The sequence below is a fragment of the Lepisosteus platostomus genome, chromosome 1, assembly GCF_059453375.1.
Source record: "Lepisosteus platostomus isolate fLepPlt1 chromosome 1, fLepPlt1.hap1, whole genome shotgun sequence".
In the NCBI taxonomy this organism is placed as follows: domain Eukaryota; kingdom Metazoa; phylum Chordata; class Actinopteri; order Semionotiformes; family Lepisosteidae; genus Lepisosteus; species Lepisosteus platostomus.
Window position 1 is genome coordinate 2,598,589 of NC_142611.1, and position 18,233 is coordinate 2,616,821.

Genomic DNA, 18,233 nt, shown 5'->3' on the forward strand with positions numbered 1-18,233 from the left:
AAATACCATTTTTTGGAAGTCAAATGGAACACTCAGAACTGTTTTTTTTTATCTCCAGTGAATCATTATATAAAAATAAATCTTATAATTCCATACAATACCATTTCCTTTGGTGAGATGATTTATTTACTGGTGAGCTATGGTTATTGGTTTTAAAGACATTTTAAAGTTATTTTTAAAGGCACTTCAACAGTTAAGAAAGTTCCCCACTGGCGGAGGACTTTTAAACTTCAGAAATTGCTTACTACCCATACCTTTGCCAATCATTCCCAGAGATTGTCTGGAGGTTCCAAGCCATTGACTTCAGTCAGCTGGGGCTGGAGTCTTCAGATGCTCTCCTCCAGTGGAACAGCTAAAACCCCAGATTCATTCAAATCTAAGCTGAAAACCTATCTTTTTCAAAAAGCGCTTCAGTGCGAGTAATTGTAGGTAGAGTGTACTGTATTTTACTCATGATCTGTTGCATTTTTAATTCTATAGAGTGTGCTGGGATGCTTTGTCAAGCAGAGTACTTTAAAAATGCATATAAATGTTCATCTGTGTGGTGCAAATTTGAATTTACATTGTTGTAATTAGCTGCAGGTGCAGATCGCAAGACAAACAGAAGAGACGTTTCCCTTCCATTCCCTGTGAATCTCAGCTTTCTACAATGTACAAATAGCTGTAATGTAAAGAGGACCATGAAAACACAGTTGCAAAACAAATACAAGCACAGATACTAAATCAAGTACTGTATGCATCCAGAAAACACTGCAGAATTAAAAAGAAAACTGAGCTTTGAAGCACAGTGCATTTTGATTTGACAGATGGGAGAAAAAATGAAAACCTAGCCTACACACACAGGTAAATATCCTTATTTCATGCATAGCTTGTGCACCATTTACCAAAGGAATAACTTCGTCAAAGCTGTGTTTCCAAGGAAACCTTTTTAAGTGCCAAGAGGATTTTACCAAAGAGATGTAACTGTGAGAAAATGTGCTTCCTTGTTTCACCATGTGAGCATGATAGGGCTGTGGTAAGTAAATGTGTGTATATTTACACATATGAATTGAAAAAAAAAGTATCCAACCCTTCCTATGGTGTCACATTTCTTGAAATTACTAAATTAAGATTTTATTCAAACCTGAACACTCATACTGACGCTATGAGTCAAAGGGTCAGCAAAAATTAAGGAGAAAAACGAGAATAAGAAATATTAACTGCTACTTCAAAGTGTCATGACTCAATGTGAAAACTGTGTGAAGGTCAGAATACTTTTGCATGTCACAGTAAACAAAATTAGGTTTATAATGTGCAGAGGTAAAAACACAATCGAACATTTAATTGTGCAGTGAAATTGAAACTGTTGTATTTCTTTGCCGTACGCATGGTTTAAATAGCCGATGCACAAGAGAAGCAAGAAGAAAGTTTTGGTAAGGTTTGTGGTGAAAGCAAAGTGAGGAATGTGTGTATAAATGCAGTTACATAGAAAGCTTGATAATTGCAAATATCACTCTTTTATGCCACTTCAACGGAACATATAAGACAGGTATTAAATAGATAATTAAGTTATCTAGGAAGCTGGATACCATCAGATGAAACAGGTGATATGAAATTAAAAAGGAACAGAAGAGTGGCGAAAAACAAATTTCTGAAAATGAAAGAAAATGCTGACAAATAATAATTTTTCTAAAAGGGATAAAGCTAAGAACTTTGAACAATATATAATATATTAAAATAATAATATACCTATTCTCACATTTCTGAGCATGGAAAAGAAATCTGAAGCAGCTGAGTAGGTGCATCTGAAGGTATGTTAAGGCCATAGTAAAGGATGTTGGACGAGTCAACCCTTAGATGAAAACTATTTGTCTAGAGCCAGCTAGAGGAGGAAACAAATGGCTCACATCAGGAAGAGACGGTTAGAAAGGAGGACAGGAAAGGAGAGATTGTTTAAGACAGGGGCTGATTTACAGTATGGCAAGAGTCTGATTACGTATTCTAACAGGACAGAGGGTCAATCAAAGTACGTAGCTCTGGATATTGACCTTGAAGTCCAGCAATGCAACCTAGTGCAGGGACTTGGATGTTTGTGTTTTAAACAGCAAACAGACACAGGCAGAAAGTTAAATATATCACCATGTTTTGAATTTTGATTATTAAACCTCTTTAAAAAGTCGAAGTGTGTGCTAGATGATATGACCCTAACCCTTACCCTGTCCACAGTTTTTACCTCTTCACACATCCCAGTACATTATAGGCAGGTTTGTCTCTGAAAATGACACACTCAGTATGAATCTGGAGGTGCTGTATAATTACAACATCAGTTGAACAAAACAGGAACATAATCTTCAGCAATTAAAAAGTTATTTTTGTCTAGGAATAGAACACAATACCCCAGGCATTCAATCAGAAGTTCAATTAATGAGGCAGCACTGTGTGTCCTGTGTTGTAGTAAACAGGCATAACACATGGCACTCATTTCAGAAATTACCCCTGGAAAATCCTTAGGAAAGACAAGCCATATTTGTTGTATCATTAACTTTCCAAACAGGCTTAATCAAATTAAAAGCTGTTAAAGCAATGTATGATACAACATCACAGTATCACTATTGTAGAAAAAATTTACTGGGTTACTAATAATCTAAATTCTCCCTAAGTAAACTATCATTATTTACATGTTGATTTATCTTTTTTTATCTGATACAGTATGTTGTCTGTGTTCTTGATTCCTTTGCTGTGTATTTCAATTTTTAATGGTGCACAACATCTCAAATATATTAGTCTGCGGTGCCTTCTCTTTGTGTTTAGCTTGCGTGCTGCAATTCATCTCATTAAAGTACTGTACCACATATCCTTGTTCAACCAGTTGGTTCAGTATCAATGCATATCATTAGCTGTATCACTTCCTATGATTATTGTTACTCTTGTGAAATACTTTATTTTTTAAATGCGTTATGAATTTAAGCTGTCTGATGTCTTGTCAAAGAGGAGTTGTCTGAAATATTGCTATTAGCGTGTTGACATTAATTTCAGTGAAATCACTGTGTCCAATATCATACAATAATCGGTAAATTCAGGATAAGGTGGCTAGTGTAGGTGAATGTTACAGGAGCAGCTGTTTACATTCCTTTATTATTCCTTTATTTAATAGTGTGGCCCATTCTAAGAATGTACAGGACCTGCTTGCAATTACTCCCAAGTTCCACAGAAATTACATTCTCAACAAGAAGGTGAATTTTATTTATCACTCATACTGACCACACTGGTGAAGTTGGTGACACGGCGTGTTAGCCTAAATTCTCCTTACCCACTGATGGATCGCAGGCTTATTTTAAGAAACAACCTCGTCGAATGCGTGCGCACTTTTCAAAAGGGTAACAAGCGTGAGATCTAGACCCACACAACTCTAAGTCCTCATAAGCCAACGATCCGCAAGGAACGGTAACAAAATGGGAGCCCAAAATAAAACTTCACAGTTTTTTTGTGTCAGACCATGATATAGGAAACATCATATTTATACAACAGAATACATAGCATATAACTCTTAAAATATATGTCATATATACAGTATAGAAATAACTCATACTGTATATACTCTCTTTATACTGTAACTCTTCCTTTTTTAAGTCATCCTTAGTTACACATCATGAAAAAGCTGCTTGTTCCTGGAAAGAATCTCCGTAATCTGGAGCCCGGAGCAGCCGAGTGGTGCTGAACCAGCCAGTCCAGTGCAGGGCATATTACCTTCTCCCATGGATCACCTGGCCCGGCATGCACACAGCGACAAATCACAGACGCCAATCTGACAAGCTGACATGCCCTTGAGGGATGAGAGTAAACCACCCAGTCCCATCAGTGCCAGCTGCGCCATTTTAATTAAGATTACATTTTGCGGTGCGGTTTCTACTGTACATTGAGAAGCTGTGGTTTACAAATGTGAAAATGCTCATCTCTGTTCCACAGCACTTCAGGATTGTGCTCTTGCATCCCCTATTTAACATCATAATTACAAACAGGCAGAGCTGTAGAAAGCAATCTTATTATTATTGAAATAGGGGGATTTCAGTTATGACCCTTACAAGTGATTATACAGTATACATGGTTATATACATATATGAGCAACAAATCTTTTGCTGGATTAATAGCTAGAGATAAGAGTTAGTGACATATTCAGAGAGCACAAAAACATGCATAGTTGCAATCTATAGTTGGATTGAGTGTTAACAGAGTTCACCACAGCACACAATCCCATAGTGTATTTAAAATAAAACCCACATTTTAAAAGAGAAGACAGTCTGATAATCATTGACACATTTCTAATCAGCATGTTGCTGTTAAGGATGCAATTCATTTCAAATTTAGCTGATAAATGTTTAAATGAATGAAGAATACAATTTTAAAGCATTTATGCACTCCTTATGAAATACAGACCATCACAAAGTATTCTTATTATTGTGGCTATTATAATTATTTCCCAGAAAATGGAATGTAATTATTCCTGCAGCTATGTAACGTGAACAAAATGAAACATTTTTAATTAACTTAATATTTCTCATTGAATAATTGAAGTTGTTATTTTAGAAGAAAGAATTACAGTCTCTCCACATATCCCTACCACCTTCAGTGTCACAAACTGAGCTCATCAGCCCAAATGTCTACGTGAAATCAATCATGTGTGAGAGGTCATGGTCTGTACCGGTCCCAGACAATTACATTTGGTACTGTTCCATTGGCATCCTGCAATGCTATATGTATCTTTTTAATTTGTGCAAAAAATGTTTCGTACTTCAATGACACAGCAGTGCTATATACAGTACACTTCCAAGGTATTTTTTGTGCTGTCTGTGTAGTGGAGCTGGTTTGGACACGGTGACGTCTTCGCCCTCCCTGCGCGTAGCAGGGACCTCAGCCGCCGGGGCTGAGCGGCGGTCCGGAGATCTCCTTTAGCTCACTCGGCCGGTTCCGTGTTGCGGTGCGCCGGGGACCCGGGTTCGCGCCCCAGGTGTTGCGGGACGAGCCGGCGGAGGGAAGTAGCAAGGGTACGAGCCCGCGTGGAACCGCAACAGTCACGTCTGCTGTTGTGGTTCATCGAGGAGGAATATCAGTTCTGTTTTTCACTGCATGGTCCAGTGTGGTTTTCAGCATTTGTGATGGGAGAAGACTGAGCGTGTCATTCCAGCGAAGAAAGATGCACACACTGCAGCACCCCTGACAGGGACAGTGCTTTCCTGGGACACTCAGAACATCCCAGGCAATATTTCCTGCTTCAGCTGTGTCTGGGCCTTTTCCCCGTTACTTCATTGGTACTGTATGTCAAGAAAGCCCTCATCATCTTAATACAGTAAAAACCATCTGTGTCAGAGGCAAAAAGGACAAAGAGTGGAGTTGGGCTGGGGAAATGGTCCATTTCAAATATTCTAGGACCTTGATGGTTACTCCCTTGTTATCCTTCTGCTTTATTAACAGTGTTGTACACCATGCCTGCCAGCTCTATTATGAGAGGAGTTGCAAAAATAAAGTCTTGATTAATACAGAAACTTCTCCAAGTTTTATCTATAACAAATAGTGGGATGCGCTCATATGTGAAATATACGATAGGTGGTCCTCAATATATATGTCAAAAGTTAGGGACCAGAAACTGCAGTGAAACAATGTATCACTTTTCCCTATAGCCACACTATAGGCCTGTTAGACACTGAGCTTGCCCATGCAACTTAAAGCAGGAATCTTTTCCCATAAGAACAGTAGCCAAAACTCTAAATATGTTATCACCTGGTAGTTTGTATGGTTATTGATCTTTTATGGGAGTAGAAGTCATTAATCATCATTACACTCAGGCGCTACTGGAGGACTGGAGGACTGGCTATCATTTGCAGAGAACAGAGACCTATTTTTAATTTTCTTCTGAGTTACCACCACCCCCATCAACCCACACCCTACTCTGGTGGTGACAGCTGCATCCGGTAGATCACAGTGATACCGCACGAGGACTAGTCTATTCAATGATATCTGCTCCTGATGAAGAGGAATGCCTTATCCAGTGCTCTGTATCTTAAAAATTAGTGTTGTAACAGATGTATTTCACAAAGGGCTATTTCGACAAACTGTTTTATTCTTGTACAGTATGTTGAGAGGAGTAATAACCAACATACAAAACACTACGTTACTAGAAATTAATCAAATCCCTCCCAATTAAGGATTGTCAATAATTTCCTCTCTAGATGATTTTTTGTTGAGGGATATGTACAGTATACTGCATACATTGAGGACATTTAATGTGACAGTGAAACATTAAAAAATAATAATTTCCCACCCTGGTACTATAAACCCCTTATCCCCAATATAGGTAACATACTGTATAGCAAACAGTTTCTCTTAGTTTTGGAGGATCAATCACTTCAATAATATAAGAGAATTGTGTCAGATTATGCATTAGACAAAAGAATATTCTTTGACCTTCAAGTATTAATGTTCAGCTGAGCAGACCCATTGCTGATCTGAGGCCTTTTCATTGTGTTACTCTCACACAAGCGAAGCTCATTAATGTTCTGAACTCTGAACGTTTAGGCACGAATTCAAGACAACACACGGTGAAATACCAAAAATAAAACACAGCAGAGCGTAATGTGAAACACTTCAGTTTGTGCTTTCACGTTTGAAAAAAGGTGTTCTGCAGTGTAAGAGTAACATAGAGGAATTAATGTAAAGAAATCTATATTGGTACTGTACTAAATAAATCAAAATTTGTTAGGTCCCGAAAATACAAGCGAGCAATTAAGCTCCATAACTGTCAGTCTCTGGCTTTCAGGAGTCATTTGATTTTCTTTCTAGTAGCCAGGAGATAAGTGACAGATGGGCGCATAACTGGCCAAGATTCATCCACTGATCTGCAAGGCAGCATTCAGCCAGAAGATTGGGTCCTAACAAGAGGGATTACAATGCTCCCGGTCTTCAGACAAACCAATGTTGTGCATTTAGCACATACTGTATGTCTTGGTCCCCCCCCCCCAGCTGACATGCAGAAGAGAAAGGACGATGTGGATGTGTTAATAACAGTTTATAATCCCTAGCAACACATCAAGCAGTGAATTGGCTCTGACAGTGTGGCCTTCAGAACTCTCTGTGCAAATGAAGTGCCTTACAGTTACTGTCTACATGAAATGTAACTGTACCCTCCCGATTCAACAAACCCTGATCACTGAACAGGTCCATGTTTAAATGCAATAAATTGAAACTCAAGAGGTTATCTAAGCTGTCCTTGTGGTCATATAAACTTTCAAATCAATCTCCTTAAAATACAGGACATGGAATTGTAAACAACACTATGCACTAAGGTATTTTAGTTTTCCTGTGAAAAAATAGGTTGGGTGTAATTTCGGACTCCAGTCTGACAGTGGCTTCAGGCACACTTCCAGGAGTTACATTTTTCATTTTGAATTAATGTCAAACAAGTGTGAAACGATTAATAACTAATTTCAGTACTAAAACAATACTTGTGTGCAAAGTTCAATACATGGCAAATAATCTACCACTTTCATATATTTATTACTAAATAATTAAAATAAGCAAGATGCAATTAATTTGTAAAAACAGCCTACTTTCCCACAACAACCTTTTTGATTTCATGAGGTCATGTCTGTAAAAATATAGATGTTGACTATTTCTCCTGTAAAGCTTCACTTCACAGCTCTATCTCACTTGATCTTGAGATAGCTGGTTATGAAAGAGCAACTCACAGACATGCTACATGTAAGACTCTCCAGCACTCTGAAAGGAGAAAAACTAGTGACAAAGCTGGCACTGCCAAAAATGTATACTGAATTTAAAAATTGAATAATAGCAGGTATCTGGAACAGTGCTGTAATAACACAGAAAAACAGATAATTTCTGATGAAGATAAAGAGGTAGAGGAACTCAAGAAATAGTAACCAAGTTTTTGTTAACCTGTGTGTTCTGCACTGTCCTGCTCACAGTATTCACAAACATGAAGTTGGGGGAAATTGGACTTCAACCCACCAAATAATTCAGCTCTTTTCTCAATAGTAGTTGGATATATCTTAACTGTTTTAAAGGTCAGCCAATTTTCAAGGCCTTCCAAACAGTGTCCACTCGGTTCCATACACATTTACAAAAACATACACATATACTATATGTGCATATGTTTACTAAATGTGGGGAGAGAGAAACAAAGGCACTAAATAAAAGACTGTGCTTTACTGTATCTGTCCAAAGAGAACACAAGTTTATGATTTTATGGATGATGTTGTCCACGGCATCCCACAACATCACTGCAACACAAAGTCATGACCTGGAGTACCAAAACCAATCACCGTGTTTGTCCCATAGAACAGAATTCCTACTGTAGGAAACCCTCATACACATCTAATGTCAGGAGTAGGTGGCCTGGACAGTACCAAAGAGTGATAATCCAATTTCCAGTTTGAAAGGGTATGTGGCACATACAATAGCAGAGATCATTTGGGAACAGTGTTTGATATTAAGCAGTGTGACATTAATTACAGTAATTTTAACTGGCTTCCTTCCACTGACTTTTACAATCCTGCTTGTGTGGAAAATGTAATATTTCATAGCAATATTGCCTAGAGCTATAAGTTTTGTGTGAATGAATTGAGCTAAGTGAATGGAAGGTGATATTAAATATGAGTTTAGCTGCCGAACAAATTAAGGGTACATAATTCTTCTTAAAAAGCTGGTTTATCAAAGTGTCACACATTAGGCGGTGACACAGCTTTCAAGACCTGGAGTTTTAAAATTTTAGTTTATAGCTCCAGTTAAAGGAAAATAAACTTTTTTTTAAATAAGAGAAAATAGAAGCAGAATTTCTAAAAATGATATTGCTTACATTTCATCATCTTTAAAAAGATAAAACACAATGTTTATTTTTTTAAAGATGAATGAAACTAATGGTATGAATCTTTTTGAAAGCTATACTCAATTATTCAGTTTTGTTGTGAATGTACTTCATATATTGTAAATACATGCTGAACATTGTGTTTTTTAATAACAAGTACACCATGTTTAAGAGCATTAATTACCTCTTTTCAGTAGTAATGCAATGCTTTAGGGATGGTTCCTCTGACATGAAAATGAATTTGTTATTGTATTGTGGTAAAGTCTGAAGAAAATTAATTTGATTCGCTCAGCAATCTAACTTCACAAACATCCAAGGCCTTCAGATGAAATCAATTTCTGCACATGGCTAGTTATTGACAATTGTTTGAGAAAAGGTATTTGCATAACAAGAAACAGGTGAGTGAGTCCAGGAGGCTTTATTGTGCATGTTTATTGCACAAGGCTCTCAAAAGACGCAATGCTAATAAACCTTTCAATAACCACTAGCATCTTGTATGCCAAAATTCTTTCATGAATAATCAATAATCTAATCAATTAACAAAATCTCATCTGGTGTGTCTATTTACACCAGTTTGAGGAATGTTAGTAGCCCCTATTGGCAGGCTGGCAGTAATTGCAGCCCAACTGTGCAGTTGGCTGACACAGTGTTTGGTTGGAATCAGGACTTTGGCGTTTTTTCTGTTTTTCAGACTTTTCTTGATAGCACTTTGGCTGAAAGAAATGTGGTAATCACAAGAAATAAAAATCCTGCAAGTCAATTAATTCGTAAGAAATATTTCATTGAATAGATATGACCTAGATAAATACATTATGATGATTAACCTTTGTGTTCACCGGGGTTGTATTGCTGTCTCACACCTCTGGGGCACTGAATTCAATTGCTAGGGTGCTACAGATGCAGCCATTCAAAATGCGCGGTAAAAACCCGCGGTACGGTAACCTACCCACAAGCCACCGCGGGGCACCGGAGCATACCGCAGGGCAAGTGATTGGCTGGCCAAAATGACCGACAGGGGCACTCGTGGTGCATTGGTTGGTAGTGCAAAGATTGAATCATTTAATGTCTTTACTGTGCACATTTTAATCCGCTTAGTTTTGAATATTTATATGGATTTTACCACTAAAGGGAAATTTTAGTAGCTGAGCATAAAAAGAAGAGGAGCATAACGCATCTGAAGGTCATAAACGATATTAATTTAAAACATTACTGTATGTATGTAAACTGTACTGTGTATGGCTGGTCTTGGTAGTTTAAAGAAAAAATACACACCAGTCTTCCATTTCTCCCTAAACATTTTAAGCATGAAAGTTTTATGAAACGGTACCCAAATATGCGATTGCTGTATTGAATGAATTTTAATTAAAAAAAAATATTTAACACGAACATTAAGCTGTTTACATCTTCCGCCTGAGAACAGTCACCCGTTGCTACCCAACGCAGAATGGTGATTGGCTGACACCATCTGACACCCCTCTGATTGGAGAAAAAAGACGTGCTGGTTTGCTATACCAGGAAGAGAATTTCTTTCAATTCTAAACGTGTATTTTAAAAGTTTAAGAAGTAAAAACCTTACAGCGTACACAGATTTCTAAACTGATCAGGATCGTTATCTTTGTCTTATGCATAATAATGTTCACCGCTCTGTCCAGCAAATTAATAATAAACTTTATTTTATATAGCGTTTTAAACGAATAAGTAATTAGATTGCTCATAAACCTAATCACTTGCTTTTTCTTTTTATTTAGGCTCAGATTACAACTATAGATCGAATTATTAATAACCATAATAACAACCAACCAACAAAAACAACCATATAAACATAATGGTGGTGCTGGACCTTCCAGTTTTATTTATTTCTTTTTTAATCGCGTAACATAAACATATTACCGTATGCAAACTGTACTGTATACAATATGTACATGTATATTTAATGTCTTAACTGTGCCCGTTTAAGTATTGAATATTCATATCTAATTTTACCACTGAAGGGAAATCTTAACATAAACATACAGTATATGGCTGGTCTCGGTACTTTAAAGAAAAAAATACACACCGGTATTCCATTTCTCCCTAAACATTGTAAGCTTCGAAGTCTTTAACTAACGTGATACCGGAGTCAACAAGCATACTTTTAGAATTTGATTAAAAGGGAATATAATATGGAATCGCGTATCTCAAGAAATTAATAACGATATAATTATATTCATGTTGCAAAAGAACTGCAACGGACATAAAAACTCCCTTGCATGGTTTCATTACGACCAGAATCGGTCTTGAGATATTTTTAACTTGATTTACAGTATTTGAGAGGTATGTCTTAACACCGATACTACAGTGCTTAAGTACTGCTCACGTATATGTTTCTAGGTTTATATTATGCATTTCATACGGTCAAATTACTTTTGAGCAATAAGAAGCGAGAAACGGTATGCGTTTTACTTTCGTTTTGTGCTGGGACCCGTGGATTGATTAGAGATATCAAGTACATACAAGTCATTTTTTAAATGTAGTTCGTCTTGAAAAAATGTTACGAGTACATCATCTATCAACAATTACACAGGTTCTGTTTCCATATTGCGGATTTTGGTTACGTAATATTATTTTCTAGATTTCACGTTGTGAATATGATGGGATGTCTGATGGGATGTTTCTAAAAATCCACCCTCTGTAAAACGTCTTCTCTAGTTGTCCTGCATATGTATTCGCTAATGAAGCTGTGTGTTCTGAGCCTAGATCTCTACATTTCTGTATGAACCAGCTTAGAGGGCTAAAGACAGCTTGTGTTTAAATTGAGTGTAAGGCAATTTATGCTTCTAAAGTCATGGTCAGCATTTATCTTTGTACTGTGTTGTAAACTTGTTCTGTGCCAAGTCACATTATTTTATAGCGTTTTTAAAGCGTTATCAAATACGGTGTTACTGTAGTTTACTGAGTCCCATGTCACATGGTCTGTGATTGAAACCTGTAAAACCGGTTTAATTCGTCACAGCCAGCACTCTTCAGGTGTGAGGGTCTTCTGCTCAGAATGAAACGCTAAAATGTTTGTGTATATTCTAATGGTAGTGGGGGCGGGGTGTGTGGGAATAAGTTTGGTTGAAACATTTTCTCTGAAAGCATTTTCTTCTTGTAACCGATCTTGTTACAGCATGTTACAGTTTACTATTATTAACCATATTAATTTTAAGTGCTTAATGTAAAATCTTGTAAAAATATATTTTCATTGTTCAAATATACATTAAGTCTGACTATCATATAATAAGTTAAATACAAAACTAAAGAAAAAATAGGGTTAAATATAATTCAAAATATTTTGCTAACAATGTTAACTGTTTATGAATAATAAAATGTATTAACTAAGGAGTAGGATGGCACAGTTGTTAGTATGTTTTTTGTTTTTTTTTAACCCAATCTCCGGGAAACCATTAGTACGATGGTGAATCGGAGATTCTCAACCCTTGCTGCGTACGACTGGAAAAGAATTCGTGATCGGATCAACGAAATGCTTCGTAGGAGGAGGCAGTCTTTTCCTCTTGTCTAACAGTCTGTCCACAAACAAAACATTCCTGTTAGACAAGAGGAATTGAAAAAAAAACAATGTTGTCAATGAAAACCGGTGTGTGTGTCTCTCCCTGCTGGATGTCCCTCTCACAAACTGCTGAATGAATAAAATAATTTTATTGAAAACGAGTTTGCGATTGTCTGGTCTTTAAATTCTGTAGATACGCGATTCCATATTATATTCCCTTTTAATCAAATTCTAAAAGTATGCTTGTTGACTCCGGTATCGCGTTAGTTAAAGACTTCGATGCTTAAAATGTTTAGGGAGAAATGGAATACTGGTGTGTATGTTTTCTTTAAAGTACCGAGACCAGCCATATACTGTATGTTTAAGTTCCAAAATTAATATCGTTTATGGGCTTCACACGCGTTGCAGTATGCTCAGGCACTAAGTAAAAGGAGATGCTTCGTATTGCTTGACTAATTTTAAAAACTAAGTTATAAATATAAAAATTGCAGGCGCTGCTCTGGTGCGTCGGCTCCTACACAGTGCCTGTCTGCCGTAAGCGTTACAATATACATACAGTACCCAACACTGCTTGTACCCATCTGTCATGTAAATAAAACACCTTGAATTGAATTGAATTGAGGGGAGAAGGGGGGGATACTAAAGCCAATACTGGCTCAATGGGCTTTGACGTGCTAATGCGTTAACGGTCCGGGTGTGGCAGGCTTCCAATGTCAACTCGACTCGATTAGAAGACAATGAACGTATTTTAGCCCTAAATGAATTAATAGCAAACATGGTTTACATAAAATACATTTTTCCAAGAAAGTTTATAATAATACGATCTATAGTTGAAATCTGAGCCTACTTTAAAAATAAAGGAAAAGCATTTTCAGAGAGCAATCACGCTGTGTTTATGAAGAAAAAGTGATTAGGTTTATGAGCAATCTAATTACCTATTCGCTTAAAATGCTATATAAAATAAAGTTTATTTAGAGATGAATGATCAGTGTCGCAGTTTAAATAATGTGAGTCAGGAAACTAACACAGCGCCACCGGATTTAATAACGCAATAAAAACGCTATAAAATAATGTGACACAGTACAGCACAGTACAACAATACTGACCATGACTTTAGAAGCATAAATTACCTTACACTCAATTTAAACACAAGCTGTCTTTCTGTATGAACCTCTAAGCTGGTTCATACAGAAAATGTAGAAATGCATTAGCCTGATCATGATTAAAAAACACATAATTAAACACGCGTTTGCGATTTAAATCAGAACACGATTTAAATCAATATAAATGTTTATATTGTAACGCATACTGTCCCGCCTCCATTTCTCTATAAAAATTTACTGTTGCACACACACACACAATAGAAGCAGGAACCACTGTCAGAAGGGAAGATATATTCAAAATATCGCAAATATCGATCATGTTGCGATATTTTGAAATATAAAAGTCAATTGATTGTCCATAATATCGCTTACCTATTTTTTCGAAGAAATGTTTGTTAAAATAAAAGTCCAGCACCAGCTGGATTCGAACACACAACCTACCAGTTGGAAGTCACGCACCTAGACCAGTAGGCTACAAGACAGCTCGCATGTTCAGGTAGGCGAAACAGCCTTACACAGTCCTGCCGCAGTACACGGATATAATCATACCGTTATTAAATTCTTTAGATACGCGATTCCATATTATATTCCCTTTTAATCAAATTCTAAAAGTATGCTTGTTGACTCCGGTATCACGTTAGTTAAAGACTTCGAAGCTTACAATGTTTAGGGAGAAATGGAATACCGGTGTGTATTTTTCCTTGTGATATTTTAAGCTCTAGTTGAATGATAGGTGTCGCATTTTAAATCATTTTCGTAGCTAGAAATTATGAAACGCCCTGTTAAAAGCAAGGAAGTTTTTATGCCCCGTTGAAGTAAAACAAAATGCCTGACAAAGTATGGCTTGGACAGATTCCAAGTGCTTGTACAAATGTGCTAAAGAAATTATACTTTGAGTATACAGCTTGTCCAAAGTCATCCATTATTAATACTATTAGTAATATCTTCAGTAAAGGCTTTGATGCATAAATATTTCTGATAAAGGTAGGTTGTGTACTTCTGTCCAACTGAGCAATCTTGCTTTCATAATATATACCAACATTTTAATGACTGATGATTAACATGCTGTAATACACAGTTCAAAATTAAAGGCTCAAATGCTGTACATGAGAGGTTAAGCTCCCCCTGGCGGTTTTACAAGGCGACGCCGGATAGTTAGTCACGTGACACACGTGAAATGCGTGATACCGCGTGATACTGTGACACGCCCACCGGGGTATGCCGCGAAATACCTCACCCATTTTGAATGGCTGCATCTGTATCTCCACAGAGTTTCTACATTCTCCTCTTGATTGTGTTGGTTTTCTTCTGGTGCTCCTCCCATAGTCTAAAGACATACTGGCTTCTGGAAAAACTGGCCCTGGTGTGACTGTGTGCGTGTGTGTGCCCTGCAGAGTACAGGTGTCCCATTCAGGGTGTATCCTCTTTTGATCTTTCCTGTTATTGATTTTCACCAGATGTGACATTTAACAGGTTAAATCACCTCATCACCTGTGTCCAAACAACTCTCACTAATGAGGCAATTTGGTGCACATTCAACACCAAGTCATTCAAGTGTAACTTGGCTTAACCATGAATTATCACTGAATCATTTAAACACCAACATATTAAATCAACATTCACAAAAGTTCACTGTCTTTTTGTAAAATACAAACACCTATACAGGAAATATAGAGAAAAGAGTCTTTTGCTTTGCATGTGTTTATGAACTTTGTGGATAGTTCAGAATAATTCTCTTTTAATTTCCATGTACAGTAATATTCTGTAATACCTATGTGCATAAATAAACATTAAAACTGAGTTTCTGAGGAGATTGAATTTGATAGATTAATCTGAGTGTGTTTGCTTTTTTTAGTCATTAGGATTAGGTTTGTCATTCTGCGTTATTGAACTGGTACAATCTGCTCGCTGACATTTTCCACTCAATCATCTCGCTGAATTCAGAGTGCTTCTGCAATATCTTTATGCCACTTTTCACCAATGCAGGATTTTCCCATATTTCTGAGATCACTTCAGACTCGCAAATGAACAATTTATAATGAACAGCCTTAATTGAATAGTCAAACCCTAATAACAATAACAAAAAAAATTTAGAAAAGACACTAAATACTCCTGAATTGTGTAAATATATGAAAATGAAAAAACTGAGAAATCTAACATGGATATGAGTAGTACAGCTTGCTTGTTGCTGTGCAGGTCTGTGTTGGAACAGGGGTGATCTTACTCATGGGGGAGTCTTGGCAAATGACCTCAGGACCAGTGGGGGTGATATGCAGTTTAACTGGAGAATTTATCAATGACACCTCCCAGGGTATAGATTGAACAATCTATAGCATTTTCATTTATTTCAATTTTCTGTGATGGGAAACACTTTCAGAAACGGCTGTAGCTCCAGACGTCTATGGGCCTTTGCAGACATAGGCTGTTCCACTAAAGCTTGCCAGAGGTTTATTTTATTCATTATTATTATTATTATTATTATTATTATTATTATTATTATTAGGTGCCCACGTGGAGGGCATGGGATTGATCTCGCTTCGCCATTGGTCAGCAGCAATTGTTTTCCCAAGTGAATGCTCTTCACAAACAGGCCTTCTGTCCTTTACTCAACTTCTGATTATGACAAGTGGAGGTAAGACAAGGCTGAAACTTCCGACAGCAAAACTGACTGCTGGCAGAGAGGAGCTATTGGCAACAGAGAACAATATAATGCACTAGCACTGAGATGTCAAATGAATCTAGAATCATTACGTTCCTATTATGATGTTTTCTTTTTTATTGTAAAACCCCTACATTTACAGTATTTTAGATGGATTCGTATTCTTAGGTGTGTGTGTGTCTGTGCTGAGCTGTGTGTGTAATGAAGTGTGTAGATCTGTACTGTACTGCAGTATGTGTAGGTTCTGGTGAATATTGGGAAAAAAACTGCACAGATGTGACACAAACTACGGTGCGTTATTAAATGGGCACGCATTGTGAAAACTGAGAGCTTCCTTCCTGTTCAGAGTGGGGTGGGTGGGAATAAAATTGGTGTCGAAGGGCACCATCCTAAACTTTTGCCCAGAGCCCCACTAAGAGTAAAACAAGATAAACTAACCAGCCTTCTGGCACCATCACCGTCTTCATCAAACTATCATGCAGAAGCCTTGCACTGGCAATACCATAACACTTAGGTAGATAGGTTAGGTTCCCTTTTCAGGCCATAAAGGCCCATGGGGAATGGAGGGACAAGAGCCACTGTTTTTCTCAACCATCCGACACTGGAGGTGGAGGTGATGTGGTCAGCATCACACTTTGGCCGGCCTATTACCCCTCATGTGGAAAGCAGACTGAGTGGACCTGGGAGCCATCTGGAAGGAATTAGAGCTACGTCACTTGCCCCTACCTGGGATTGAACCCAGGATCTTCCAGTCAGGAGCTAGACACCCTTACCCTCTGAGCTACCACGGCTCCACCCTAACATTTCATAAAGAAAAAAGACTTAACCTGCAAAGTGGACCGCTTATGTTAAATCAATAATGCACCACTAGGTTTTGCAAGTAATTAAATGTAAACAACGGAATTCCCTACCAGACTTTCAACATTGTTGGTTGTGGCAGTAGCCTACAACAAAAGATGATTGTCTGTTTGCAAAGAAGTCAGATAAAAGCTGTAATAGGTTTTCCTACTAACCAAAGTTCCATTGCCTTGATATTTAAGACTAAACATAGGAAGTAAATATGTGATATTGTTTTATTTACAGTGGATACACAAAAGAATAATGAACGCCAAATAAAAGTGTATTACTTATTCTTTAGTAGAAGAGTCTTGATATTGAAGAATATGCTGCCGTCTTTAAAGGTCCAAGTTCAAGATTTATGAAGGTATAAGCCGGTGCTTAACTACAGCTTTAAGCATCTTTTTCACGTGTCCATGTGCTTTGCAGTGCTCAGTTTTACCCTGGGGCAGAACTGACCAAAACACTTCCGACAAGGTGACTCCTGTTCAGATCTCTGCTTCCATTACGAGCCTCTGAAGATGAGGGATGAAAGAAAACGGCAAGGAATATCTGTCTGTCTACTATGTGTCTGTGTCATTGCTCTGTGGAAGAAAATAAAGTATTTAAAACCACACTGAACACAACTGCACATAGCTATAATATATTTTACAATCACTGCAACAGACAAAGAGCGAAGCTTGAAATATTTGAGAATATCTTTGTGGGAAACTGGTGGTAATATCAATTTGGAGGAAACCCAGGGCTCCTGCAGAGTCCCAAATGAGAATCACCTAAGAGACTTCAGTCACTCCACCGCTGAGACAATGTAATATCTGTTCTTTAGCATCGAGCACGAATAAAGAACCCCCACCAGGAGGAAAACTCTGTCCAAGAGGATCCCCTCATGATTCACTTTATCGTTTGAGAACATGGAGGAACCAAGCAATGGGAGGGCTTTGAATACGAACGTCAGTCAGGAACAGGTCTGACACTGGAACATGTTCCTTAAATTCAGTAAGACATGCTACAGTACATCTATATCCAGGGAAATGCATCCCCATCCTTGAAAGTAGCACTCGCTGCTTCAGCTATTGATTTTAGGATACATCGTCCATAAAAACAGAGCCTGTGTTCATTCTTGTGGAGCATATAAGCATACAAGCATGTAGAGGTCAGAATCAATCTGAGAGTTTCAGTGACAAATGACTTGAAAATCCTGTGTGTTTTAAAATATTGTCATTTCTTTATTTTGTGTGTTAAGGGGCGGGG